This window comes from Papio anubis, chromosome 2 (assembly GCF_008728515.1).
Source record: "Papio anubis isolate 15944 chromosome 2, Panubis1.0, whole genome shotgun sequence".
Lineage (NCBI taxonomy): Eukaryota > Metazoa > Chordata > Mammalia > Primates > Cercopithecidae > Papio > Papio anubis.
The window spans coordinates 163,017,049-163,044,266 of record NC_044977.1 but is presented as its reverse complement, the minus strand read 5'-3'; the positions used below and the strand labels follow the sequence as shown (position 1 = coordinate 163,044,266).

Below are 27,218 nucleotides of genomic sequence, written 5' to 3'. Positions count from 1 at the left end.
AGATTATATCAATGTACTAGTCCACGCTGGCTACTCATTTGCTTCCTGAGTCAATCCAAGGAGCTGATTTTAATCTATTATGCTCCTACAGCTTAAATTATATTTATTTTATCATGATCCTCAACAACAAGAAATATGTAGCGATTGATTGCCTTTTTTCCTGAGCAGTAATGTGGCAAGTTAGGACTGCCAAAAGTTTTCATTTCCATATTTTCCTCTCTTCTGACACTAAAGATCCTTCACCCATTTTCCTTGGATCCATCTTCCACAAGTGTCTATGGCTGCCAAGAAGTTAGGCACTCAGGGAATTACAGCTATGCTTTTCAGCCACTGAGAAACTACTTTGTGAGTTCATTAAGTTTTTTCAGTGGCTATTGGTAGCATTTTGAGGGAATCTGTTAATCAATGGGAATTTGAAAAGATCATTCTATCAGCAAAAGGATACAATATGAGGCACTATATTAATGAGTTCCTCAAAAATAACTGTTACTTATTACACTGGTTTTATAAATTCTCTCTCATGTATTTGATTGTATGTCTACCATTATTTTATTACAGGAGTCATTGCAAACTCAAATGTGCATGGGGGCCAGGTAGGTAATGTAATAAATGAAGTTGGAGGGATTTGTTTCATGATAGCATCATAATTCATGTTTTTTCAACAACGATATACTTTGCGTATCAGAGTAATACTCTTCCTGATTCACTTCTGGCTTTCTAATTTTGTTAGGGCCTTGATACAAGAAATATTTCACTTTCCTCTTAACTCTAAAAAAGATGTGTGAACATACTGATAAATAGCAACTGACACCCAGCCAGGTGTAGTATGGCAACATGGAATGTTAGATTCAGGTATTCTGGTGAGGAATCTTATTGCTACTTTGAGGGAATCTTGGCTAAGTGCTGCCAAGATCATCTTATTTTTCTAGAGAAGCCAGATATCTGGAACATAAAACGTGTTATTTAGTTAGTTAGTTCATTCTCTTAAGGGAAGGACATCCACAAATTGAGGTCTTCACGTATTGTTCTTTATGAAGTCTACAGAGAGACCTATTTTTTTTCCTGTCCCACCTCCAAATGGCATGATAAGCAAAGCTTAGCAAATGCCTTCCAAATTCTGCATTTCTTTGGGTCTTGTCAATCTGTTTTTTATTGACAGGTTTATTTTCATGAGTTTTAAGAAGTCAGAATATCTGATGACCACATCATTTTACACATCCCAATATGTGATGTGTTGCTCCCAAACTACTTCCCTTCATCTACCCACTCCCAAATCCCAACCCCAGGAATATTTCATCTCTGAAATCTGAAATTCAGGGACTGATTGTCTAGCCAGAAACTCTGCGCTTTCATCAGTGCCATTCTCTTACTTCCCTCAAACCCACCTGTCAGTCTTAGCAAGACCTGTACTTTCTCCACGCCTTCCCAATCCCTTAGTCTATCAGCACCTCTTTTTATACTTTTTCCCCCAACCTAGCCTGGGCCTCATGACCAAGACCTTCAATTAAACCACATTCTCACTAGCATCATAGATCCCTCACATTCTTGTCCTTCTGCTGTGCCCACCTTGACAATATACAGCTTTGAATAAATCTAACTATGGCTTTCTCCATGCATGCCCCCAGCTGCCACTCTGCTTTGGAAAAAAAATCATATAGCTAGGCTGTGTTACATCTGTATGATTTCTGTCTTCAGCAGAGCCTCTGGTATATTGAACAATATTTTATCCTTTGCTAATTGGCATAAATCTTTATTCTCCAAACTGTTACTCTTCAAATCCCAACTAACCCACTGGCTCTCAATCTCACCAGTTGTCCTAGGATTCTACTTCACAAAATGCAGCAAAAAATAAACTACTTTAACTTTTTTCCATTCCACTTATCCTTACTTCACCCACCACCCCTGCTGTCTAAGGTTAACCCTAAATCAGAAACCATCTATGTATGTTTTCTATGATATTGGACTCTTCTGCTCTGATGTGATTGATCTTTTGGGAACAAGGGGTTTTGTTACCCTCTAGTGGGCAGAAGCTGGAATGGGGTCTACCCTGAGTGAGTGGCCAATCCCAGCTTCAATCATACAAGGGCAGGAAGGAGTCAGGGATTTGGAAGACAGCCTTAGACCACTGTCTCTCGCGTCTGGTGCCTTGAGTCTTTATGGGTGATCCAAGGGACTGAGGAGAAGACTAGGACCTCCAAGAGCCAGGAGGGGAAGAAGTTGCCTTCATCAGAAACCCCATGAAGCTGAGCCTGTGGGCTTTGAGGATAGGGACTTTGTGTTTAAATGTGCTTTTATGGTCTAATTCCCCCAAGTTGTTAATAAAGAGGGGTTAGGTATTAATAGCTCCTCTCAGCTGTACCATCATGGATAAAGTGATGGCCTCTGAAAGACAGAGGAACTCGTTCTCCCACCCCCACAGCCAGTGTGATGGCTGCAGCAGCGTGAGATTCCAGGGGAAAGTAAGTCTCTGAGTTAAAGAGGCAAGTGGTAAGCAGAGTAGACCAACCCCTCAGGGAGCTTCTCTTTCCTTTGTAAACCTTGAAGCACCGAGGCAGTTCTTCCAGCTCTTCTGCCTTGCTTTGTCACCTCTCTTGGTCCATCCTCTATGCTTTTTGCTTCCTTCTACATATAAATACATTCTAGACATCCCTTCATAAAAATTGTTCCTCAACTCTCTTTCCTTCTCAAGCTACACCTTCTCACTCTCCTTGCTCCTCACACTGAAATTTCTGTCAAAAAAAAAAAAAAATTCTTTTCTCTCTGATGTTCACTATTCTTTTTGTTACCAGCCTATTGTAACTCGCTTCCATCCCCTTCTACGGAAACTGTCCTCCCAAAGATCATGGTTAAAATCCTAATCAACAAACTCAATGGCTACTTTTTAGTCATTACCTGTCTTGGCGTTTATGGAACATTTAGCATTGCTAACTCTCCTTTTATTGTTGAAACTCTCTCTTTCCCTGATGAGATTCTTGGCCTGACTGTGCCCCAGGAATCTTAAACTCAACATACCTTCATTTTAATTTGTTGAATCTGCCCTTTAAACATCTGTTTTCCTGGTATGCTATCCATGCTGTAGACTGAATGAAGAACTTAGCATCATCTTCCACTCCCAGGGCCTCTTATTCCAGTTAACCATTGAGGCATTGTAAATCAACTGAGAAGTATCTTTCAAACCCATTCCTACCAGAATGGCCTGCTTTACTGTCTCATTGCACTATTGTCTATTGAATTTCTGCAATAACCTCCCAACCCTGCCTGCCTCGACTCCCTCCCAGCTTCAATCTGTTTGTCAAACCACCATCAGCATTGTCCTGGAGGATCACTACTCAACCCCAAAGTCTCCAACAGTTTACTTTAAAACAAACTTGGTTCCCTTTAGGAGATGCACAAGTTCCATCATAACCTGGCCCAATCTTCCTTTCTAGCATGGTCTCCTACCTAGATATGCTCCATAAATGCTAGTCATGTCGATCTACTTCTCTGAAAAGGCCATGCAGTCTCAACCTCAGTGTGTTTGCTTATGGTGTTTGCTAGGTTTAGAATTCCTGTTTCCCTCTCTCCATCGGAAGAACTCAGAGGCATCCTTCAAAAAAACACAGATGCTTCCTCCTTTGATAAGATGTTTCTGACTCCAGAAAATTAATTGCTCCTCTAGGCTCTTAAAGCACTTAGTACATACCTCAACAATGGCCCTCATTATAATATATTGCAATTATTTATGTATGAGTCTTTTTCCCCACATGAGCTTGAGATCAACAGAGTATAACTTACAAATCTTTTCTCCATACTAAATGAGCTCATCAGAGTTTGACACTACATAGGATTAATCCTCAAACTCTCTACACCAGCCTAGGACCTGACATATCATATATCCTCCATACATTTGTTGATTTTAATTAATAAGCCTGTTTTAAAATCCATCTTTGCCTTTCATATGCTTATAAAACCCTTTCTTATTTCATAAGGCCTCTTTCTTTGGTTCAGCTGAATATGTTTTATTCTGTCCCTTCCAACTTTTCTTCCTATTTTTCCTTATTAACTAATACCAATAAGTATATCATGTTGCTAGTATTTATGATTTATATATGTATTGTGTGAAAAGGACTGTATTTGATGCTGTTGGGGGAAGGTGACTGGGAGTTTGAGGTAGGAGAAGGGAGGCTTATTTTTCATTATGTATGCATTACAGTTCCAGTTATTAAAGTAGTTAAAAATAATAAAGGGAACAGTCCTGGCCCTGCTATGAGTTAGTAAAAACTGTGACCTATCTCTGAGACGTAAGATTAACAAAGCCTTACCAGACCAAAAACATCACCCCTTCAGCCTGGCACACTGCCCGACTCCTTTCTTAATTAGTTGGAAATTCTAACCATCAACAATACACAACACAAGAGACGACACAATCTCCAGAAGGTTGCTGTTAAAATGTACAAATTACCTGGCAAAAGGAAGCTTCCCTAGACAGCTCCCACTTACGCTCATTAGCAAAAAATGAGCTAAATGTCACCCTGTTCTTTTTGGCAGAGACATATGGCACTCACATGAGAGAGAAAAGACAGGTTAATCTTGCTACCCAGAAGGTGGCAGGACAAGGTTCAGGGGGGCTGCCTCTGAACCCTTATTCCAAAAAACCTTAGAGGGGGGCTTGGGTAAGTGAGGAGAGGTTGCGAGCCACATTGCGATTTTATAGTCTGGCTCAATGTCTGCCCTGAGACAGAGAAATACCTAAGAGAAGGGTTGGGACGGCAATGAGACTTGAGAGAACCTAGGCCTTGGAGAAAGTGATGGAGATGGCTTGCTGGACAGGGGTCAGAAGGTCATTCCAGGGAAGCTGGGTAGCCCAAGCGAAGACACATCTAAGTTCCTCTTCTACTCACTAGTCCCTATGCAAATGTTTCTTGCACTATTAAACCTTAGTTAAGACAAGATGAAGAAGAAGAGGCCTTAAATGTTCTTTTAAAATCGTGTGACCCTGTAAATAGAGGATCTTGAACTCAACTGGGACAAGGACAAGAACTAGAGGAAGTGGATAAGCTGTAGCCACAGGGATTTTGGGCGCCACATAAAGGAAATTGTCCCTGCTCTGACATCAGACACTGATATGCATTACCAACAAGGCTTTGGAATTTCCTTTTCACAAGAACCTTAAGAAGGTAGACAATTATCTACAGGGGTGGTATAAAAAGTTCCAGCCTGAAGGCAAAGGTCATAATGAATGGCTCCCTTTGACCTGCTGATTCTGGGTGTTTAATCACAGATTTTTAAAAACTTTTTTTTGAAGTCAAATTAGATGTTAGAATTTTTTTTTTTCAGTTTTCTTACTCTTCATTTTCGTGGAATTACTGTGTGGTGTGGTGTAATGAAACGTTTCAGCCCTCTTCCAAACACGTGTTTCTCACGGGGCTGTTCAATTGCCTATATACTGTTTTGAAATGGAATACCTTTGTAATCATATATTCCTGCAGTTTGAGTTCACATGTTTCATCTAGCTGGTCCAATTTTCTACCTTTTAAATTAGGTTTGCTAGTTTATTTTTATCATTGAGCCGAAGATCTCAGGATGTTCTCTACTTGGGGTAGATTTTCCACTTGAAGAATTATAGAATGACCCTCTTCCAACATGGTAACTTCTTTGATGCTGTACACTTGCTGTGTTTGTAATAGTTAGGGGCAAGTAAAATGTCTGGTAGAGTACAATATTAATGCTGTTAGAGTACATGGAGAAATTTTAAATCACCCTCAATCTCCAATTCTGATGATGGGTACTTTGGGGTTTTAACTCTATGTTGTATCCAAAATAGTGTTTTTTTGTGTGGTTTTTTTTTTTTATCATTGTATTCTCCAGTGTCAAACTCAGCATTATTGCTTCCATAAACACTTTGTACACTGAACCATCTCTATGTTATTTTATTCATCTGTTCCTCTAAGAAGACCTTGTTAATCTACAGTGACATTTCAGCCATAAAAATGATCTCAACTATCTCTGTTCTGTCTCTCTTTTCCTTTTAAACACTCAGCTTAAATCTTAAGTCTTTCATAAGCTCTCTTCTCTGCAGTGGTGAGTAAACATTTCATTCCAACAGTGTACTCTTCTCACTCTTACTTGTAGAGAAATTCAAACCTTCTGTCTAATTTTGGGTGTTAGGAAGCAGCCTGGCTATGTGACTTGGCCCCCAGACCCGAGATACTCTAGCTGAGAGTATGGATCAGAACCCTTGCCAGTTAGTCATTGCTTGGCATAAGACAAATCCTTTAAACCTTAGCGATTTCATTTTCCTCCTTGGCCACACAGGCATAAAAATGGTGACCTGTCTTCTGACCTGCCGCCTGATCTGCCTGCCAGGGTGGATGCAGACCAACATTTGCAAACCTTAACGGACAGTGTGAATGCTGATTGGAAAGACAGCAACTGGAGCTCACAAATAATTTCCCCAAAGGTCAATTAGACCCACAAGATATCTCTGGCACACATAGGAAGTATCAGCCTCATCTATATTTATTGTAATTCCCTTCTCCCTGGTCCCATTAAAGGAGAGTTTGGGGTGCAATAAATATTTCATGATAAAAATGTCCATGTACCCACTTTCCAGAGCCCCAGCCAGTGACCCCCTTATTTCCATTTCGAATATAATAAAATGTCTGTTCAATCACAGAATATGGATATTTGTTAGTACATACCAACTACATTCTCTTTGCAGTGCTATTGGCAACTGATTCCTGTGTATTACGTTGGCTTGGGGGATTATTTGTATACCCACTCACGCCTCAGCACACAGCATATTATAAAAAGTCTTAGTTTTAAATACAAGCTGATAATTCTGAAGACAATGAAACGTAAAACATCGAGAATACAAAACCTAAATCATAATCTCATCAACAAAGAGCTGGGGGAGCTCAACAACCGGAGACTAATGGGGAAAACCATTTCCGAATCCAGAAAGGTGGGCAAGTAATAGGGCTCATGGGTTGGAAATAAGATTATTCATAAGCATCAAAATGAAAGAAAGTGTCAGGAGAATTAGGACTTTCCTTGTGTGGCTGGCTTGGGAGCCCTACTTGTTTCTGGCATGCGTGGAATACGGGGCAGAGATGAAACAACAAAAACTTATTTTGTTTCCCTGTGTGAGTCAATTTATAGTAATCCAGCCCTCAGGATGGGACATGCAGGCATCATGAGCTAAGCAGGGTATCAGAGAGGTAGCCTCACATCCCTGAACACAGGCCCTTTAGAGGGAGTACAGAGGGACTCTGGGGTGGGCCTGCTTTGAGATTTAGGTTTCACAGACTTATTTCATCAAAATTGTGTTTCCAGGATTTGGAGGTGAGATTCCTATGAGTGTAATGTAAGCCTTCAGCAGCAGCTATACTGAAAAAGAGAAGTTTGAAGATCGAAAAGCGAAGCAAAGGGTATCTGGTCTATCAGTGATAACAAAGCACGCTCATCTTCTTCTGAGCCACATTGTCTCCCTCAGTGAGCAAGAGGGAAGGAGGAATGCCGTGCTGAGATGAGAAAGAGGAGCAGGTTGAACATATTTATTCCCATTGTACAGATGAGGCACTGAGGCATAATCAAAGTTATATCACTTGCTCAGGGCCAAGTATGGCTCCGAAGTCCATTAACTTTACCACTGTGGAACACTGAGGAGAAAAAAATGCCAGGACACCCTCCTGGAAAGTCCAGTCCAAAAGGAATGGTAGCTATGTGAACACCTCTACATCTCTATTATCTTCAGCAGATTGAGACCCAGTTCAGTCATCCTGGTCAGCTATTCCCTTGCTCGGGGCACCTGGGCTTGGAGAATTGCACTCCACGAATCCCTTCCTTTCTGCTTCCCTTCCTGAGGTCCCTGTACAAAAAGACAAAAAAACACATCGGTGTTCAAATAGTACTGCCATCTTGGGGTAGCCTTGAGGGTTAACCATGTATCACAGTGAAGAATCAGTGAACATTCAATATGCACCAGGCACTATTTCAAGAGCTTCTCATGCTTCACCTCACTTAGCCCTGACAGAAACTGATAAACAGCTAATTTTATTTTCTCCATTTTACAGATGGGCAGGCTAAGGAGGCACAGAAAAGTGAAGTGACTTGCCCAAGATCTAACCACAGTGAAGACAAGCTAAGGCAGAGAGGAGTATGGGAGAAAAGGTCGTAAGCCTTAAATGCAGTGCACAGGAGCAAACCCAGTCCTCTGTGTTATGAGGCTGAGGGGGATGAGGATTCTTGGCTGTGGGAGAGAGGTTGGGGCAGAGTTGACTTTTGCTCCTGCTGCTGCTGCTCCAGGCAAAAGCCCTAGCGGAGCCTGAGGTGAGTCTCATGGGTTTAGCACCAGACCTCAAGCTCCCCTGGAAGAAGAGTAGTACTCCCTTATTTTCAGGGGATATGTTCCAAGTCCCCAGTGGGTCCCTGAGCTGCAGATAGTACTGAACCCTATATATAACACAATTTTTTTCAATCTTATAACTGAGAAGGCTACTGACTAATGGAAAGGTAGCATATACGGTGTGAATATGCTTGACAAAGGGATGATTCATGTCTCCCGTGGGATGGATGGAGGGGGATGTTGAGAGATTTAATCAAGCTACTCAGAATGTTGTGCAATTTAAAACGTATGAATTGTTTATTTCTGAAACTTTCAGTTTAATATTTTTGGATTGCAGTTGACCATGGATAACTGAAACTGAGGAAAGCGAAACTTCAGGTAAGGGAGGACTACTGTAGTAAAGGAACACTTGACATGAAGCGAAGGAGACACAAGAAGAGAACTTTTAGCAGCGATTTCACCCTGGGGATGAGGAAATGGGAAGAGCTCACCAGGGGACTTTCTCAAAGCTGCCTGGCTAGAAGAGGATTGTGTTTTAGATGATAGAATGACTTATCCAGAAAACCCAACAAATCCTCCCCAATCAGCCTGTGATAAAACGAGTTCAGCATAGTCACAGAACATAAGGAATGAGCAGGACCAGCTACGTAGTTTGCAGGAGCCCTTTGCAAAATGAAAATTCAGGGCCTTTTGTTCAGAAATTACTGAGAATTTCAAGAAGGTAACAATAGAGCATGAAACCGAGTTCTGAGAGCAGGACCCTGTGCGACCACATGAGTCACCCTTGAAGCCAGTCCTTGTTCAAGACATGTCTGGGAGAAGCTCGCCAAGTATAAAAAGAAACTCATAGAATTGTAATTGCAGCTGTCAGTACTAAAGCTATACTGGTAGAATCTGTGCTCAAATGAGAGAGAAACTATAGCAGACAAATATTAGGAATAAAGTAGAAAAATAGACACATGGAAACTATGGAATCATAGGGCAAGGGATTGTAAAGATTCTACTTATACAAATTAATCATATACTGGGAGAGAAAAAATGCACTTGAGTTAATGCAGGAAACAATAGCATGAAACCTACAAAACCGTATTCTCATATGACAACAAGATAATTATACTTAAATAGGAAAAATGGAATTGCACAGAAATTACACAGAGATAAACATTAAAAATTTCATATTAATTTGTGTAAAGCTATAGTAACAACAAATTTAAATAGCCTGAGATGCTAGCAAAAATGTACTAAAAAGGAAATTTGTCTCTTAGATATACATTAATAAGAAAGTGAGAATAAGAACATCATTCATAAATTCTGTATTAAAGAATTCTAAAATGGAACAATGTAATGAACCAAAACAAAGTAGGAATATATAAAAATACAATAGACATTTTAAATATAAAGGAGGAACAATAGGAATAAACCAACAAAACAATAGTTTGCATGTTGACAAAATGGACAAAATTGATATATTGACCCAATGAAAAAGGAATTACAAGTTAGTGAAATCAGGGAAAAGACAATTAAAACAGCATAGATTTTATTAGGTGTTAAAGAGCATTGTTCTTAGATATAAGTGTATAGCTAATTGAGTGATCATGTTCATATGATTTCTCACAAACAGGTAATAAAAGCATATGCAAAAACATGATCAATTCCTGAAACATACATAGGAAAAGTTAGATATTATGACCCTGATGCAGTAACTGGAGAATTTTAATAAATAATGCTTTATGCTGCTTAAATTGCTCTCCAAAAATATTTTTAAGGTGTTAGGTTTCCTTAGGGAACAATGTTTCTGAAGTAAATCTGTTGAGCCTCAAGCTTGTCAGGGCTAGACAATCATTAATGAAACAAAGGTGCAAAACCTTAAGCAAAATTTTAGCAAACGAAATGTAATAGGTTAAAAAATTGTCCAATATGGAAAAAGCAGGATTTACCCCAAGAATGTATCATTAGTATATTAGAATAAAATATTTAATAAAATTAATCACCAAAAATAAGCAAAATAAATACAGCAAAGTAAATAAGGATTACTGCCTTAATAGAGCATAAATGCATTAACAGTAAAAGCCAAATATAAACACCAGCATAATGTACTTTAAAAGGAAACAATGATATGTAAATACAATGAACAAAATTTTGTTATAAATTCTGTTTTAGCAAGTTAATGCAGCTATGTCTAAAAACTAGAAATAAACAACAAGCCACAAAAGCATTAAGGAATTCAGAAAAATATCACACAGTTTAACAGAGTCACAAAATTCAGTGCCATTTTTGTTTGTTTTTTTTTTTTACTTTTTAATTTTCAGTGACAGGATCTCACTCTGTTGCCCAGTCTGGAGTGCAGCGGTGCAATCATAGCTCACTGCCACTTCAAATTTCTGGGCTCAAGCGATCCTCCCACCTCAGCCTCCCAAGTAGCTGGGAGTACAGGCGTACACCACCATGCCTGGCTAATTTTTTCAAAAAATTTTTGTAGCGATGGATTCTTGATATGCAGCCCAGGCTAGTCTTGAACTCCTGGTTCAAGATCCACCTGCCTTGGCCTCCCAAAATTGCTGGATTACAAGTGTGAGCCACCACACCCAACCCCAAGGGTATTTCTTTATACTAATGACACACCAGTAGAAAATACAGAGTTTTGATTAAAACTATGAAAAAAGTTAACAAAAATCACCTCAGAATAGATCGACTAAAAAAAATGTAAAACCCAGATGAAAAAATAAAGGAATATATGATAAATAAGCAGAAATCAGGCATTTGGAAGGCGCAAAATTAGAAAAGATGACAAAGAAAACACCTGAATTTTAAAGAATGCAATACTGATATTGCCATAATGGTATAGTGTGGGATACTGTTACATACTATATTAAGTGATAGTATACTGTACTATTACAGTATGTACATACAGTAGTGTACTATTACACCAAATACTATTACATGAATTAAATGTTTCAAAGTAGTTTTACATTAACCATGTTTGAATGGATTTAAAGTCTCATTTTTTTATAAAGATACTTCTGTTTATGAAGAAAGAAAAGGAAATGCTATGCTATATTGCAACATGACCACAACAGTTACCAAATTTTGGTTATACAGTGCAATTGCACCACAGCTATCACTTAGGAAAATTCAGCTGTACTTACTCTCATCTCTATTTGATGTAATTTTAAATGCTGCCAAATTGTGTTTTGTCTTTCTCACCTAGAAGTCCAGGAGAAATTAAGTCCCAATTCACTAAGACATCCATTCATAGTATGTAATGTATTAATATTAACTTATTACCTTGGGATCTAGGATTGTGTTAGCTATCATATTTTTTTTCCTTCATTTTGGGAGAATTGGGAAAACAGTCACCACAATCATTTTCTGTGTTCTGTGGTTCAGAAGAAGATTCCTAGTAAATTTACTGAAAATTGACTCATGCACCTAGAATGGGTGAATTTTAGGTTGTATAAATTATACCTCAATGAAATTGCTTTTAAAAAAATTATTTATCTGTTAAAAGAGCAAGTGGTTTCCTCTGAAAGAAAACCAGACACCAAGACTGTAGAACAGTGTTGTCCAGTAGAACTTTCTGCTGTGTTGGAAATGATCTGTATCTGCATTCTTTAATATTGTAGACACTGGTTGGTGTGGCTTATCACCATGTGAAATCTGCCTAGGTAGTGTAACTGAGGAGCTAAATTTTTTATTTTATTTTATTTTAATTAAATTTAACTAGCCACATGTGGCTAGTGGCTAGCACATCAGATAGTGTGGCCACAGAGAATTTTAGGGTCTCACCTAAGGAGACTCATCAAGGGGTGTGAGTTGACCTCTCAGAATATTTTTCAGGAAAACATTGGCTATACTAGAGTCCTAGAGACACTGACTTCACCAAAGTCACATTCTCTACCTTACACTTCTTCAGAAGCTGTAATGCCAACTCACCTCATTCCCACCTCCACTGACCCCTCATCAAGAGCCCACAATAGAGAGTCTACATGCTAACAGCTGCTTTATATTTCAGTTTGAGAAACACTCCCTTCACAGATGAGGAAACCACAATCCAGAAACCTTCATAACTGGGCTGTTTTATTCCTTAGACACCATAGATGCAATGCCCAAATGCTAGGGGATTCTCACAGGCTATAGAAAATGTTTCAGATCTTAAATAAATAAATAAAATATTGGTTCAAAAATATAAAAAGGGAAAAACAAAGTCAATGAATATTTTTATTGCAAATTTGTTAGAAACTCACTTAATTTTCAGTAGAAGTGAAGTTATTATCACTGACTGGGAGTATGGTTAATATAGTTAACATGATGATGGGTGAGTTCCCACCATTAGTGTCTAGGGCATTTGAAGGTTTCAAAGGACGTTAAGAGGCCTCCCATTTTGTTGTTGTTCTTTTTAGAACACTTTCCACATTTTATTTACATTTTAATACTAACTTTAATCTTAAAGTCATATGTTCATTCATCTATTTCTTTTGTATTGGTTTTACTTAAACTTGAATGCATAAAAAACAAAGACTATAAACAAATATTTAATATACATGCAACTTATAACACAAAAGAGCTGCTTTTATCAGAAACCCAATTCCCTGCCACCGTTTGTTTTATAAATACAGATGTCAAAACAATTCTGAGCATATTTTTAATTCCACCAGTGGCCAGCACCTGCATCTCTTCAAAGATTAACAGTCAGTAGGAGTATTCATCACACCTGCTATTTTTAAAATAATTTAAACTGCAGCTCTTTCACCAAGCAAGGGAAGATAAAAACAAGAAGTCTGTTTTTCTTGGGATTAGTTTTTGGAAATAATTATTATCTGACACTTATGTTTTCTTTTTTTTCCTTTTTTGAAATTAATGTATTTATTATACTTTAAGTTCTAGGGTACATGTGCACAATGTGGAGGTTTGTTACATATGTATACATGTGCCATGTTGGTGTGCTGCATGCATTAACTCGTCATTTACATTAGGTATATCTCCTAATGCTATCCCTCCCCCATACCCCCACCGGACAACAGGCCCCGGTGTGTGATGTTCTCCTTCCTGTGTCCAAGTGTTCTCATTGGTCAATTCCCACCTATAAGTGAGAACATGTGGTGTTTGGTTTTTTTGTCCTTGCAATAGTTTGCTGAGAATGATGCTATCCAGCTTCCTCCATGTCCCTACAAAGGACATGAACTCATCCTTTTTTATGGCTGCATAGTATTTCATGGTGTTTATGTACCACATTTTCTTAATCCAGTCTATCATTGATGGACATTTGGGTTGGTTTCAAGTCTTTGCTATTGTGAATAGTGCCGCAGTAAACGTACATGTGCATGTGTCTTTGTAGCAGCATGATTTATAATCCTTTGGGTATATACCCAGTAATGGGATGGCTGGGTCAAATGGTATTTCTAGTTCTAGATCCTTGAGGAATCGCCACACTGTCTTCCACAATGGTTGAACTAGTTTACAGTCCCACCAACAGTGTAAAAGTGTTCCTATTTCTCCACATCTTCTCCAGCACCTCTTGTTTCCTGACTTTTTAATGATTGCCATTCTAACTGGTGTGAGATGGTATCTCATTGTGGTTTTGATTTGCATTTCTCTGATGGCCAGTGATGATGAGCATTTTTTCATGTGTCTGTTGGCTGCATAAATGTCTCCTTTTGAGAAGTGTCTGTTCATATCCTTCACTCACTTTTTGATGGGTCTGTTTTTTTCTTGTAAATTTGTTTGAGTTTTTTGTAGGTTCTGGATATTAGCCCTTTGTCAGATGAGTAGGTTGCAAAAATTTTCTCCCATTCTGTAGGTTGCCTGTTCACTCTGATGGTAGTTTCTTTTGCTGTGTGAAAGCTCTTTAATTAGATCCCATTTGTCAACTTTGGCTTTTGTTGCTTTTGCTTTTGGTGTTTTAGGCATGAAGTCCTTGCCCATGCCTGTGTCCTGAATGGTATTGCCTAGGTTTTCTTCTAGGGTTTTTATGGTTTTAGGTCTAACATTTAAGTCTTTACTCCATCTTGAATTAATTTTTGTATAAGGTGTAAGGAAGGGATCCAGTTTCAACTTTCTACATACAGCTAGCCAGTTTTCCCAGTACCATTTATTAAATAGGGAATCCTTTCCCCATTTCTTGTTTTGGTCAGGTTTGTCAAAGATCTGGTGGTTGTAGATGTGTGGTATTATTTTTGAGGGCTCTGTTCTGTTCCATTGGTCTATATCTCTGTTTTGGTACCAGTACCATGCTGTTTTGGTTACTGTAGCCTTGTAGTATAGTTTGAAGTCAGGTAGCGTGGTGCCTCCAGCTTTGTTCTTTTGGCTTAGGATTGACTTGGCAATGTGAGCTCTTTTTTGGTTCCATATGAACTTTAAAGTAGTTTCTTCCAATTCTCTGAAGAAATTCATTTGTTGCTTGATGGGGATGGCATTGAATCTATAAATTACCTTGGGCAGTATGGCCATTTTCACGATATTGATTCTTCCTATCCATGAGCATGGAATGTTCTTCCATTTGTTTGTGTCCTCTTTTATTTCGTTGAGCAGTGGTTTGGAGTTCTCCTTGAAGAGGTTCTTCACATTCCTTGTAGGTTAGATTCCTAGGTATTTTATTCTCTTTGAAGCAATTGTGAATGGGAGTTCACTCGTGATTTGGCTTCTGTTTGTCTGTTACTGGTGTATAAGAATGCTTGTGTTTTTTGCACATTGATTTTGTATCTTGAGACTTTGCTGAAGTTGCTTATCAGCTTAAGGAGATTTTCTGCTGAGATGATGGGGTTTTCTAAATATACAATCATGTCATCTGCAAACAGGGACAATTTGACTTCCTTTTTTCCTAATTGAATATACTCTATTTCTTTCTCCTGCTGATTGTCCTGGCCAGAACTTCCAACACTATGTTGAATAGGAGTGGTGAGAGAGGGCATCCCTGTCCTGTGCCAGTTTTCAAAGGGAATGCTTCCAGTTTTTGCCCATTCAGTATGATATTGGCTGTAGGTCTGTCCTAAATAACTCTTATTATTTTGAGATATGTCCCACCGATACCTAATTTATTGAGTTTTTAGCATGAAGGACTGTGGAATTGTGTCAAAGGCCTTTTCTGCATCTATTGAGATAATCATGTGGTTTTTGTCTTTGGTTCCATTTGTCTGATGGATTACGTCAATTGATTTGCATATGTTGAACCAGCCTTGCATCCCAGGAATGAAGCCCACTTGATCATGGTGGATAAACTTTTTGATGTGCTGCTGGATTTGGTTTGCCAATATTTTATTGAGGATTTCTGCATCAATGTTCATCAAGGATATTTGTCTAAAATTCTCTTTTTTTGTTGTATCTCTGCCAGGCTTTGGTATCAGGAAGATGTTGACCTCATAAAATGAGTTAGGGAGGATTCCCTCTTTTTCTATTGATTGGAATAGTCTCAGAAGGAATAATACCAGCTCCTCCTTGTACCTCTGGTAGAATTCGACTGTTAATCTGTCTGGTCCTGGACTTTTTTCGGTTGGTAGGCTATTAATTATTGCCTCAATTTCAGAGCCCGTTATTGGTCTCTTCAGAGACTTTAACACCCCACTGTCAACATTAGACAGATCAACAAGACAGAAAGTTAACAAGGCTATCCAAGAATTGAACTCAGCTCTGCACCAAGCGGACCTAATAGACATCTACAGAACTTTCCACCCCAAATCAACAGAATATACATTCTTCTCAGTACCACATCGCACTTATTCCAAAATTGAACACATAGTTGGAAGTAAAGCACTCCTCAGCAAATGTAAAAGAAGAGAAATTATAACAAACTGTCTTTCAGACCACAGTGCAATTAAACTAGAACTCAGGATTAAGAAACTCACTCAAAACTACTCAACTATATGGAAACTGAACAACCTGCTCCTGAATGACTACTGGGTACATAACGAAATGAAGGCAGAAATAAAGATGTTCTTTGAAACCAATAAGAACAAAGACACAACATACCAGAACGTCTGGGACACATTTAAAGCAGTGTGTAGAGGGAAATTTATAGCACTAAATGCCCACAAGAGAAAGTAGGAAAGATCTAAAATTGACACCCTAACAACCCAATTAAAAACTAGAGAAGCAAGAGCAAACACATTCAAAAGCTAGCAGAAGGCAAGAAATAACTAAGATCAGAGCAGAACCAAAGGAGATAGAGACACAAAACCCTTCAAAAAAAATCAATGAATCCAGGAGCTGGTTTTTTTGAAAAGATCAGCAAAATTGATAGACCGCTAGCAAGACTAATAAAGAAGAAAAGAGAGAAGAATCAAATAGACACAAAAAAATGATAAAGGGGATATCACCACCGATCCCACAGAAATACAAACTACCATCAGAGAATATTATAAACACCTCTATGCAAATAAACTAGAAAATCTAGAAGAAATGGATAAATTCCTGGACACATACACCCTCCCAAGACATACTCATGTTTTCTAAGCCTGAACATCTTGAATATTCTAGTTTATGCTTAAATGATGCCTTGCTAAGAAGAAAAATTTGTGCTTCATTTTCCTCCCTTTGTCTGAAAACATAATGGGTGTATGTATACTAAACAAATTATTATGACTGTCCAGCTCATTGTCACCAGCTGGGATTCATTTGCTTCATGGGTGAGTGGTTTGCATCATGATATTTAATCATACCATTAACAGGAGTAGAAGATATGTTGATTTAAGCAAGTTTGAGATACACCAAAATTAATCATTCTATGTTTGTGTTTCTGTTGGCTATGAAAAACTGTATTTTCTTTGGATGTCATTATATTTCTTAGCTCTTAAAGTCCAACTTTAATACTACATAAATTTGGCCATGTTGCCAACATTAGAATGCTCCATGCATCCACCATTCCCCTAGAATTATTTTTCTGATTTATATTTTATTACAAATGCAGTTAGTAGAGGAACTTCAGAATACTAGGGTCCACATTCTACTTTATGTCTGTATTTTCTATTTAGAATTTATCAGTGGAGACTTCTGGGCTTGTTGATAGAGCTAGTTCTATGATTATATTTCCACATCAAATGTACCTCTTGCTGCATTATTTTATCACTTATACAGATTTTTACTTATATTTCGAAAAGTACATTCAGTGCTGAATATGTACTAGGTGCCTTTCTAAGTACTAGACATATATTAACTTATATAATCCTGACAACAACCTTGTAAATTAGACAGTTATCATCTTCATTTTGCAGACAAGAAAATTGAGGCACAGAGAGGTTACATAACTTTTCTAAGATCACACAGCTAGGAGCAGAGCCAAGATTGAAACAAGGCTCTAGTGTATGTCCACTTAACCATTGTGCTATGCTGTTCCCCACAATTCAGTGTATAGGGTCCCACTAATCTGGTTCAGATTCCCAGTGTGACTCCAGAATTGAGGTCATGTGGAGGTGTAAGAGCGTCCACAGGGGAGAAACCTGGAGAGGGCAGAGGCACCTATAAGGTTCTAGAGCCGGCATATCAGCACACTGGTGGGTTCACGGGCTGTGAGGGATTCGCTGCATGATGAGCAATTCCAGTGCCCTGTGAAGTGACTTTCTCCAGCCTTGGGTCAACAGCTGCCAGTGAGCCAGAGCTCAGCGCCCTTTGTCATCTCACCAACAAACTAGTGGTAGCCCCAGTTACATCCTTGTGGTAAACCTCAAACAATTATGCCTTTGCCCTCTAGCGTTATTTTTCTCCTTTTAAATATTGCCACATTTGGAGACAAGATAAAGATTGTCAGAAGAGGGGAAGATACATGAGCATCTGAATAATTCTGCTTACATCAATGAATGGCCAGGGCACCTTCCACCCCTGGAGGCTTTCCCGGGAAGATTAATGATCCTCCAAAATCAAACGGAAACAAACCAAGGCCAAAGAGCAGTAAATCAAGCCTCAAATCATCACATACTCTGAAAGTTTAGCCTTGAATCTTACATCAAACAGTATTCAGCATTGTGAAAAACATAAGAAAACTGGAGGTGGGGAGGTGGGGGAGGTTGTTAGTACCACATCATGAAAAGGGTTTTATTCATATCAAACTCGAATAAAATGGAAATGTCCACTGTGAAGAAGTTGAATGAAGAAATATGTATCAAAGCTGTTGATAGCCAAGGATCCTTCATTTTGTGTTTTACAAAATTCTGTCAAAAATTGAATGAATTCTCATTCACACAGTCATTGTCTGAGAATGATTCTCCAGGAAACTGACTCTGAGATGGAAATTAATGTGTAGGAGGTTTACTAGGAGTGTTCTTGGGATAAACAACTGTAAAAGGGGAAGAAAAAAACAGCAGGATTGGGCAGAAGAGGAGAGGTTGAGTTCTCCTCGGGGAGTTCAGGAGCTGACTCCCCTTCAGAGTTCCTTCAGAGTTGGCCCTTCAGAGTTGTCCCAAGTTGGAGCAGGCAATGGTGACAGGTTTTATACTTCTCCATTGGCCAATTATTAGTTATGGTTTGCCCTAGAAAGATAGCCTGACCTGGGGGAGGTGACTCTCTCCAACGAAGGTCAACTCTAAATAGGGCTAAGGGCCATCTGCTGATAGTGCTCTCAACAGCAGAAGGAATAGGTTCTTCAGTTCTATGACAGCCCTGACCCGCTTCAACTTTCAAAGGCTATGTATTTGGAGGGAAAACATTTTGTTTTTAACATAACTCTAAAGGGATAGGTCTTTGTGTTATTTAGCTCCTCCCAATAACAAAATGGCATGATGAAGTTATATATTAAAATCTAGTCCCCACTATGCAATTTAGGAGATGCCTCTTACTCTAACATGAAAACCCTTGTTCTGCTTCAGCACCTTAAAAGTAAGGCTTCCCTGAAAAGATTGTGTTCATTCTTGCCATTGCTATTAGCAAGCCAGGATCACTGTACTAAAGCCTGGGTGTGTCAAATGGGAAAATGAGGTCCATTTGTAAGCTCTAAGCGTGAAAAGGGAAAAAAATAGATGATTTGTTTTCTTTTCCAATTCCAATGCTGGAACCACAGTTAATGCCCAGTAATAAGTGGTTAACTAGGAATTAAAATAGCATGGCCCTTCTGTCTTAAAATATGGAATCTCAAAGTGGGTCTTTGAAAAAATTCCTTGACTCATTTATAAGAAGAGCCAAAAATGCTATACTTTATGGGGGAAATATGAGGATGGGGATAAATAATATACAGAAGAATGAGATTTAGAGACTTTTAAATCCCATTAGAATGTACAAATTATAAGACATAAAATTCATTCCCATCATGGGCCTCATGAATAGTTTTTGTTGACCTTTTCATCATGATGGATTTCTTAAAATCCACCAAAAAAGCTGAAATGTCAACAAACTAATATATTTTTATGCATATTCTGACTTAGAATGAGTCAACCTAACCTTGTTTTCTACTTGCTAAAGAATATTGTTGACCTATTATATTCTAAGGTTATTGTAACCCTCAGCCCCTAGTAGTCATTTCCGCCCAGGAAAAAATTAGATTAAATAATTGTTCACTTTATTAGAACATATCAAGAAAACTCAGTGCTAAATTCAGAGGATAACAGTAACTCAGTTGTTCAAATTATCTTCAAGTTTTTTTAAAGAATCCAGAGGAATCTGAGGATGAAGCAGTCACTCAGCACTTTACTGAAAAAACTGGATGATATCTCTTCAGCAGTAAAACATTAATAAAGTCCAAAGCACAGAATTACTCATTCCCCACTTCTGACTCATGAACATTTTCAGAAATAATCTTTCTTTAAATGTTTCTGTAATGGGAAATGTGAAGAGCAAAGATGTTTTGGCACAGTCTCACTTTTGTTTTGTTGAGTTATGAACCATGTTTAGTTTCGCACTTATGATATTGTACATTCCAGATGATATATTTGCACACATAACATTACTATATACATTAGAAAGAGACCTGCTATGACAGCTCCTATGATTTAAAAAGTCTCTACACGGCTATTCAAAGAAAATGTTTGATAGTAATCTATTACTTTTCCCCGGGAAAATAGTTAATGCCATCAGAGTAACATAAATTTCATATAATATGTATTGTAATTCCCTTTGATTTGGGAGCATGTAATTGCAGTTATACATAAGGAGGAGCTGATGTGAAGAAAATGTTTACATAGAGTTAATTTTACTTCTGGAAACGAAAAGGGAAAATGAATATCTAAATGTCAGTGATCTCAGGCCATAAGTACCTAATAACAGTAAAAGAGAGAAAACCGTCTGTGTCAGTTCAGCTTAAGGTATCCCTTTCTGGAAAACATTTCTAAACCACTGTGGAATCTGATGATGAAGCAGTAACAATGCTTCACTGAGGTCTGCCATGATTGCTCCCTGCTCTGAAGTTCAATGGAAACTTAGTGTCAATTCACTCACTAAGGCCTCAATTATATTCTGCCTTGTTTTTTTAAGCAGGGACTTTGGAGTCAGTCAAGGATCAGCTTGATTCTCATCTTGGTCTTCATCAATAAAATGGACATCAATCAGATCTTCCTCAAGGGACTATTACGGGGATTAATTAGCTAATATATGCAAACTATTTATTACAGGGTCAGGAACACATTAAGAGGCATAAAACCAATAGATAGTATTACTATTTGACAGTTATATGTGTTATATATATGAAGAAATATTTAGGGGTGAAATGCCATGATGTCTGCAACCTATTTTCAAATGTTTTTGGGAAAAATGTATGTCAATAGACATAGAGGGCACAAAATATTAACAACTGCTGTGACTAACAATTAGGCAACTGCATTTAGTGCAATTAGATGAAGAGTATATAGATGTTCACTGTACCTTTTTTTTCAAATTTCCTATATGTTTAAAATATTTTTAAATACAGAGGTTATAGGAAAATGTAAATCAGATTGTACTTTTCCATGCTTAAGCATTTGAAATAGATTAATTTGTGCACATTCCCATTTTCAGCCTTATTCTAACCATTTAAGCACATAAGCACACCACACTTCATGATGCACATAAAAGCTCATTGTCATAGTTTTGTCACAGATGGATGGTCCCCAGTCACCCTTTCCGTTTTAGTGATAATTTTCTGCTCTCACCCTACCAGCTGTCCACTCTTTGACTCCATCTGCCAGCCCTTAAAATCTGCTTCTGGCTGGGCGCGGTGGCTCATGCCTGTAATCCCAGTATTTTAGGAGGCCAAGGCAGGTGGATCACGAGGTCAGGAGATTGAGATCATCCTGGCTAACACAGTGAAACCCCGTCTCTACTGAAAAATACAAAAATTAGCCAGGTGTGGTGGTGAGAGCCTGTAGTCCTAGCTACTCAGGAAGCTGAGGCAGGAGAATGGTGTGAACCCAGGAGGCAGAGCTTTCAGTGAGCCAAGATTGCACCACCGCACTCTAGCTTGGGCAACAGAGCGAGACTCTGTCTCAAACAAAATAAAAAAATAAAAAAACTGCTTCTTACCTGTCTTCAGTTTTTATGACCCACTTACTTTCTCTTTCTGGCTTACCATTTCATGCTTATGTTAATTCCTTGATTTTTTAACTCAAAAATGCAATCAATTATACATATTTGTGGTAGAACATAAAATTCAGACTTTACTGAAGCGAAGGGAGAGAAAAGTAAAAGTCAATTTCCTTTTAACTTCACAGCCCCACTTATTAAAACAACCACTTTTAATCATCTAGTTTATTCTCTCAGATAGTTTTCTATCCATACTCAAAGATACATGTTTATTTCTATTTTGTTTTTTTAATTGTATTATATAATATTTTTTCTTATCTTATTACATTGGTTTGTATCTCTATAACAATGTAAATTAGCAAAAATAGCAAATATCTTTATTCTTGATTCTCTCTTTAAAATTATATTCTAAGACTTAAATTATACTTCTTTTGGTAGTTTTTGCCAAAATAAACTCTCATTAATGGGGCTACCCTAGCTTCTCAATAGGTAAGATAAATCAACCAATTAGAATTTAATTCCTGAAAGGCAGGAACTGTTTCTCGTACTTTGTATCTCCTTTTGGACTTAGCCATGCATGTGTGCCATTTGTACTTGTTGAGTGAAAGGACCAAATAAAATAAGTAGATTAATTTTACTACAGATTAGTTTTGGTATACTAGAAATGCATCATGATTATTCTACCAACATTACTGTTGGAGGCTGACAATTGAAATTGAACAGCTTCTAGACAAACATATCTCAAGCAGGTTTTGTAATTTTAGGCCTGCTGTGACTAACAATTAGGCAACTGCATATAATAATTTGCCTAAATAAGGATGCCAAATGGAAAGCTGGAAAGCTTGCTCTCTAAGTGTTTAACATCTCTTGTAAAATCTAATAAAACCTACTGTGAACTGCCCATTTCTGGGGCTTGAACTTAGGAGAGAGGAATATTAGCAGACTGATGAAAGTAGCATATCTTAAGAATAAGCCAGAATGCATTCATAATAATATCTACCCCCTGCAAAATTAGGAAGAGTGGGTTGACCAAATGAGCATAATATTCAGTCTGTCAAACAATGGATATCTGCTCTTCATCAAGAGAACACCAAACACACAGTCATTAAATCCCCTCTATTTTACAATAGGAGGATGACTGGATGAGGCTATTGAGGTTTTTTTTCCCTTTAATCAGTCAACTCTCCAATATGTCTACAGATGAGTTCTCACTACCTCATAACAGGTCTCTAGTTTTCATCAGATTGAATTTTAATCTGGCCTCTGAGCTAAGAGTGCATACAGTTTCATAGTTGAAAGCCAGAGTTTGTATCAACCCATCACCTTATTAAAAACTAATTATTAGGGCCAATGCTGGATCAGAATAAATATTCCTCAGCCAATGGCTCCAATCGATTAATTTATTCATAAATTTATTATTATTAATTTGTGATTTAACAAAAAACAATTTATTAATTTATTCATAAAAATGTATAATGCCTATTATGTACCAGTTCCTACGCTACCAGTGACAATAAATAATAGGTAAATTAGAGCCCCTTCCATCAAGAACTTTATAATCTCCACCTTCTCTCATGAGAAATTAACAAATTGTATTTCAGCATAATTTTGTGGTTTAGTTCATATTATTTATAGCAACTGTCACAATTAAAAGATATCAAGCAGCAACAAGTTTCTATACAGCTACTCATAGAAAAACTTTGATGCTAATATATTACTTTTCAGTAATCTATTACTTTAACAGATTTGTCTGTTAAAATCCATTTTATCAAACCATGACAACACAAATCAGCCTTTCTAAAGGGCTTCTATCATATGCAGTTTGTTTTTCTGTCCTCCCAAAGGATAAACACTAAAAATTATTAAGAAGAATGCACTTAACAATATAACCTAACTAACCAGTAACCTCTTAGCTAATGATAGTACACACCACTCAGTGATTTATATGATGTTTAATGTAAAAAGTAAAATTTTCAAGAAAAGTAAAGACCCCAGATTACTATGAATTATATCCGTTAACATATAATCTCAACAAATTAACGGAGGCTTTCTTCACATTTTAAAATCAGTTGGAGATCTATATACACATTATTACCATAGTCTTCCCTGACAAATACTCTACTCTCATGCTCAGAACTAAGCATGACACAACAATATCTAAGACATCAAAAAGGTTGAAAGTCACTAGACTCAAGAAAATTCAGATTTCATGCTTATATAATATGTTTGTGGAGTTCTTCTGGAACAAAACTCCACGACCAGACTCAGGCAGTTTCACCGGTTTATTAACTACATTTTTTTTAGTAGCCAGTAAACCTGATGCTCATCAACAAAGCTGAAGTTTTTCAAAGCCAACATAGCCCTAGGATGCAATCAATAGAGTGTAACAGGACTTAAATTATAGCTAGACAGTATTTAATCAAATTATGTCAACATATGCCAGCTTGTCTGTAGACTACTGTATCCAGTTCTGTACAAAAGTAAGCCAAATCCTTTCTTTTTTCCCTTACAGCATGCACTTTAGAATGTAAATTTACGCTTGTAACGTGTAATTAGAAGACTGTATCATTTTGTGGACTTAGACAAGAAAGTAAAATCCTTACTTCTCTGGCATTATCAGTACTTCCTTACATTTTATAAAGAACATACTTCCTTGACTTTATCCAATGAACTTCTAATTATGTTGTTCCATGATTAATTATGATTCCATGATAGCCATGATTCCATGGCTAGTATACAAGTTACAATTTTTAGTTTTTGTTTTTATGATTTTACCCCTGATGATTCTTTTGTGACTTTTTAAATGATGCCTGCCAACATGTAAAAAGGGGGAATTTATAAGGAAAATGTTATGGAGCCTGACTGATCATTTCTTGCTACTAAGCGTGCAATCCAAGTAGTTGGCACTCAGTGAAAAAGAGAAACTTTTAATGGGAGTCCAGATCCTAAAATTACACCATGAGATCATAAAGTTAAACTACTCCATGCATATTTACAAAAAAGAAGGGAGATAAATGTAAAAAAAGTTAGTTCTATTAAAAAAAACTTTATTAAATATAACCAAAGGGTTCTATTGTGGAGTGTCTAAATACAATACTTTATTTGTTACATTCAACTAGTTGAAACCCCTTCACTCTCCCAAATACCCAAAATGCTTTACTTGCTGCCCTCTGGTCTCCCCTTTATTTTCCTGGCAAACATTTCTCTCTCTCTGTCTTGATTGATTGATTGATAGATAGATAGATAGAAAGAAAGATAGATAGATAGAGATATAGATATATAATATCTATAGATAAATATATAAAATCAGATATATTTTATAGATATATAAAATCAGTGTGTATATATGTGTGTATGGAATATATCATAATATATAATTATATATTACATATAATTATGTTTGCATATTAGGTATATTATATTATATAATAGCATTTATGTGTGTATGTACATTCATATATATGTATTTGCATACAAAGAGAGAGATTTCAAGAAATTAGCTTATGCAGTTGTGGAATCTGACAAGCTTGAAATCTGCAGGGCAGGCCAGCAGCCTGGATTTCTTCTTCTTCAGAGAAACCTCAGCTTTGCTCTTAAGATTGGATGAGGACCACCCAGATTATCAAAAAAATTTTCCTTTACTTAAAGTCAACTGATTGTACATTTAGGAAATACCTTCAGAGCAACAATTAGATTAGGTGGGCACTACTGGGAACTACAGTCTAGCCAGGTTGACACGTAAAATTACTCATTTCACTCACCAATTATTGAGATTTCCCTCAAAGGTCACCAATGATGTCCTTGCTGCTAAATCCAGAGCTCCTTTATTGGAGATTATTATCTATTGCACCTGATAAGTTTCACTGTCTCTCCCTTAAAAACCCTCCCTCACCATCACCAGAATCCTATTTTTTTTCCAAGTTTAAATTTAGTCCTTTTGAAGAAACATTATATTACTTGATAGCAATTTTAATACTATAGGATTTTATAACATGTTAATTATTTTTAAAGTGACAATATGTGGATGAGATGTATGCTAAATTCATATTAATCAGGGTATCGGTGAGCTCAAAACTCTAGGTCCAAGCCCTGAATTTTGTAGATGAGGAAATAACCAGCCAGAACACTTCACTTTCCCATCTTTGGTAATAATAGTCTTCAGTAAAAGATATGACTTCCAAATATTATTACAATAAATGGCATTTTACACATAAGGAAAGGAAGAAAAAAGGGTGATAGAATTGAAAAAGAGAAAGGTTGTTTCAGACAAGGATCTTAACCTGTTAATCGACCATTATTATATCTTGATTCAAAACCTAAGTTATTCAGCAAATGGCACTGCAATAATTGGATATCCACATGAAAAACAGTGACGTTGGACTCTCACCTGATTTATGCCATATTTCACAAAATGTCACCTAAAATGGATCAAAGACCTACATGTAAAAGCAAAACTATAAAACTACTAGAATAAAACAGAAATAAATTTTTATGATATTAGATTAAATAATGTTTTCTTAAGTATAACACCAAAAGCACAAGTGACAATAGAAAATATAGATACATTTGACATTATCAAAATTTAAAACTTTTGTGCTTCAAAGGACATCATCAAAAAAGTAAAAAGATAATCCAAGGAATGAGAGAAAATATTTCCAAATCATATATCTTATAAGGGACTTATATCCAGAATATATAAAGAACTCTTATAACTCAACAATAAAAAGACAAATTACCCAATTTAAAAATGGGAAAAGGATTTGAATAGACATTTTTCCAAAGAAGACATTTGAAATGCCAATAAGCACATGAAAAGACAGTCAATATTATTGCTCATTGGGGAAATGCAAATTAAAACTACTTCAGCCCCACAGGGATAATTAAAATTAAAAAGACAATAACAAATGTTGATAAAGATGTGAAGAAATTGGAACCCTCACACATTGCCGATGGGATTGTAAGATGTTACAGCTGCTTTGGAAAAGTTTCATAGTTTCTCAAAATAAACGTAATTACCTTATGACCTGACAATTTACTTCTAGGTATATACCTGGAAAGTTAAAAACATATGTCCACACAAAACTTAATACATAAATGTTCATGGCAGCATTATTTATAACAGTCAAAAAGTAGAAACAGCCCAAATGTCCAACTAAGGAATGGATAAACAAATCATAGTATAACCATACAGTGGAATATTATTCAGAGCAAAAAAAGCATGAAGTACCGATGGATGCTACAACATGGATGAACTTTGAAAGCATTGTGCTAAGTGAAAGAAGCCAGTCACAAAGGGTCATATGTTGTATGATTCCAAATCTATGAATGGTCCAGAATAGAAAATTGATAGAGATAGGAAGTAGATTAATGGTTTCAAGGGCTGTGGGGAAAGGGAAATGGGGAGTGACTGTTAATAGGTGTGGGCTTTCTTTTTAGGGTGATGAAAAGGTTCTGAAATTAGATAGTGCTGATGATTATACAA

General features: G+C 37.1%; 1 long non-coding RNA gene across 1 annotated transcript in view; it reads right to left on the bottom strand.

The window, feature by feature from the left end:
- Positions 1-7,520: 7,520 nt before the first annotated feature.
- The window catches only part of LOC103882382, a 39,651-nt gene continuing 19,953 nt past the window's right edge, over positions 7,521-27,218 (bottom strand). The window contains exon 2 of the long non-coding RNA XR_644183.4: positions 7,521-7,849. This is a non-coding gene — a long non-coding RNA (uncharacterized LOC103882382). The remainder of the gene's footprint in view (positions 7,850-27,218) is intronic.